Consider the following 3,420-nt stretch of genomic DNA (forward strand, 5'->3'; position numbering starts at 1 on the left):
GTGGGAGCCCCCACCCTCTGGAACGAACTGCCCCCAGAGATCAGGGTGATCCCTGATCTCCCTTCCTTCCGCCGCGCCCTCAAGACGTGGCTGTTCCAACTAGCGGGACTGGCCTGAGGGATTTTAAAGGGGGTTTTAATTACTTTTAAATTGGACATGTTAAATATTTCGTTTTAATCAAATTTTAATTAAGTATATGCATATATGTTAGTATTTTATTCAATTGTCAGCCGCCCTGAGTCCGTAAGGAGAAGGGCGGGATATAAATGCAATTAATAAATAAAATAAATAAATAAAAATAAAAACCCAAGGTCTGGGACATTGTCCCTTCCAACCATTTCTTCTACAAATATTTTCTCTAAAAAGCTCGAAGTGGCCAAAGTTGGTAGAACTGTGGATGAAGTCAAGGAAGACATAAGCATATCATCCCGTTTCCCTCAATCTGTACCCTAAGTCAGGGGTCTTCAAACTTGGCCCTTTTATGACTTGTGGACTTCAACTCCCAGAATTCCTCAGCCAGGCGTGCCTGGCTGAGGAATTCTGGGAGTTGAAGTCCACAAGTCATAAAAGGGCCAAGTTTGAAGACCCCTGCCCTAAGTGACTATGAGGGAGAAAGGATCTGAGGGAAAAAAAGAAACCATACAGATGGTATTCCTAGAATAACCTGTGTACAAGCAGTCCTTTGACTTACAATCATTCGTTTAGTGACCGCTCAAAGTTAAAAGAGCAATGAAAAGAGTGACCTACGACCAGTTTTCACACTTAACGACCGTTGCGGCCATTCCCCATGGTCACGTGATCAAAATTAAGGGGCTTGGCAACTGGCATGTATTTATCACAGTTGCATTGTCCCGGCATCGTGTGATCACCATTTGTGACCTTCTCAGGTGACTTCCCACACGCCAAGCCAATGGCGTAAGCCAGATTCACTTAACAACCGCATGATTCACTTAATAACTGCAGTGATATCAGTAATATCTGTCATAACTGGTTCTCTTAACAACTGTGGCAAGAAAGGTCTTGAAACGAAGCACATCTCACTTAGCAACTGGAAACTTTGGGCTCAGTTGCGGTCGTAAGTCGAGGACTACTTGTTTTTGTTTTCTAGGTCTAGGACAGGGGTGGGGAACCTTGGCTCTTTTATGACTTGTGGACTTTAACTCCCAGAATTCCAGAGCCATGCTGAGGAATTCTGGCTCAGAGGAATTCTGCTGGCTGAGGAATTCTGGGAGTTAAAGTCCACAAGTCATAAAAGAGCCAAGGTTCCCCACCCCTGGTTTAGGACTTTGTAGCATCAGCTGAAAGAGAAGGTAGAGTGGTGTCAGCTGATCCCAAAACCCAAGAGGGTCAGATCCAGTTCATTTTGGGGATGGATAAAAAAATAAAATATCCTAGATCTGTAGGCTACACTGGCTGGTTTTCTGAGCTACACTACTGCCCTCTTATAGTCGGCTATAAATGAATCGCCATTCCTTTCTTCCCAAAACTTTATAGCGCATCAAGTGTCTTTTTTGAGGAGTCTGTTGCATAGCTGTGGGTAGGATGGGCCTAAGGCAAGATGGAGTTTCTAACTTTTTCACACTTCATTTTGAAGTGTCAGATAAGGGGGTGTAGGCCAGAATTATAGCAGCTGGGGCCAGCACAAAAACAACATGGATTTTTCATTTTGTTGACATGTACATTTAATCAAAATCAAGCAGGAGCTACTTCAGTGTTTCTCAACCTTGGCAACGTTAAGACGGAGGGACTTCAACTCCCAACATGGCTGGCTAGGGAATTCTGGGAGTTGGAGTCCCCCCATCTTAAAGTTGCTGAGGTTGAGAAACACTAGGCCAAGGGTCTTCAAACTTGGCCCTTTTATGACTTGTGGACTTCAACTCCCAGAATTCCTCAGCCAGTGTGTCTGGCTGAGGAATTCTGGGAGTTGAAGTCCACAAGTCATAAAAGGGCCAAGTTTGAAGACCTTACACTGGGCAATACGATTCCATTACACATTTGTAATTGCATAATTTGGTGGGAATCATATTCAGAGCCAACATTCCTAGCTTATCCGTGAGGGAAGCCACTTTTAACCTCTCCGGGAGCCCAAGAGTCTGCTCCTCTTTTAGAAGGCAACTTTGCCGATGTAAATTTCCAAAATCCCGTACGCTGGCTCACACCTAGATTCCCAGAAACTGACTAGAAGTGCTAGAGAGGGAAGGGTGCTCTGCCTGTGTTCAGAAGCAGCCTCTCCTTAACTCAACCCGGGTTGACTGGCATTTGGAAGAGCTGCCAAACCGGGCTCAAAGGAGTCTTTTGGCACAGTTGTGGGAAAAGCGCAACGTTGCAGGTCCCAGCTAGGAGGATGCCGCCCTTGATTTGATCAAGAAGGCTTCTGGATCCCCTTAGGCAGCCGAGGCAGATCCAGGTGGTGATCCCACTTCCACCTTCTGCCAAAATGTTGCAGGTCTGTCTTTCTTCTTGTGATGATCCAGGCACCTTCTCCTGCACCACCTGGCTTCTTGAGGGTTTTATATCAAAAGTCGCACCCTCCCACTCTCCAAAACCTGGGTGTAAACAGTGAAGTGGGTGGCCAGGTTACTTCAAGCCGGATGGGTCTTGAGCAATAACCCCATTAATTGCTCCCGTGGGGAGTAAAGAAACACGCCATGAATAAGCTTATTTGAAGCAACACTCATTCCAGTGGTTATTATCACCCTTGAACGTCTGTGGAGATTCTCCGTCATCCAGGTCAGGGTTGTCCCGAAGGTGCTTTTTCACGAAGCAACTGGACTTTCTTGTTTTTCTTTGAAGATGTTTCGCTTCTGATCCAAGAAGCATCTTCAGCTCTGACTGGATGGTGGGGAAGGGAAGGATTTATATTCCTTGCAGACAGCTGGTCATTTGCATTCTTTTAGGGCAGGGGTCTTCAAACTTGGCCCTTTTATGACTTGTGGACTTCAACTCCCAGAATTCCTCAGCAAGCGTGCCTGGCTGAGGAATTCTGGGAGTTGAAGTCCACAAGTCATAAAAGGGCCAAGTTTGAAGACCCCTGTTTTAGAGAGTCGTTGAGGCCACTTGGAAGTTTATCTGAGTTGTCAGGGTCACCTGAGTGGTGCAAATGGGTGTGGAGCCTTCCTGGAGCTGCTGAAAGGACCGTGTTGTAGACTGGAGATAGATGAGGTCGTATCCCTTCCCCTCTGTTGAAAGAGGGCTGTTCAATTTTGACATAGAATAGATGACCTCTTTGACCCCTCTTTCAAACCAGCGGTCCACTCTGTCCAAAATGTGGACTTTGCTGTCCTCGAAAGAGCGGCCTTTGTCTTCTAAATGCAGATGGACTGCTGAATCTTGTCCTGACGGGGTTGTTCTCCTATGTTGTGCCATACATTTATGAACTTGTTTGGTTTCCATTCAAACCAGCAGTCCTCTCTGTCCACA

At 46.0% G+C, this 3,420-nt stretch overlaps 1 protein-coding gene across 1 annotated transcript in view; it reads left to right on the plus strand.

Annotated features, from left to right (window-relative positions):
* LOC107298370 (chloride channel protein 2) overlaps window positions 1-3,420 on the plus strand; it is a gene marked incomplete at its 3' end in the record, with an annotated part of 38,537 nt that overhangs the window by 19,517 nt on the left and 15,600 nt on the right. The gene's annotated exons all lie outside the window — the stretch shown is intronic.

This window comes from Protobothrops mucrosquamatus, unplaced genomic scaffold, assembly GCF_001527695.2.
Source record: "Protobothrops mucrosquamatus isolate PMUCROS unplaced genomic scaffold, P.Mucros_1.0 scaffold3925, whole genome shotgun sequence".
Taxonomy (NCBI): domain Eukaryota; kingdom Metazoa; phylum Chordata; class Lepidosauria; order Squamata; family Viperidae; genus Protobothrops; species Protobothrops mucrosquamatus.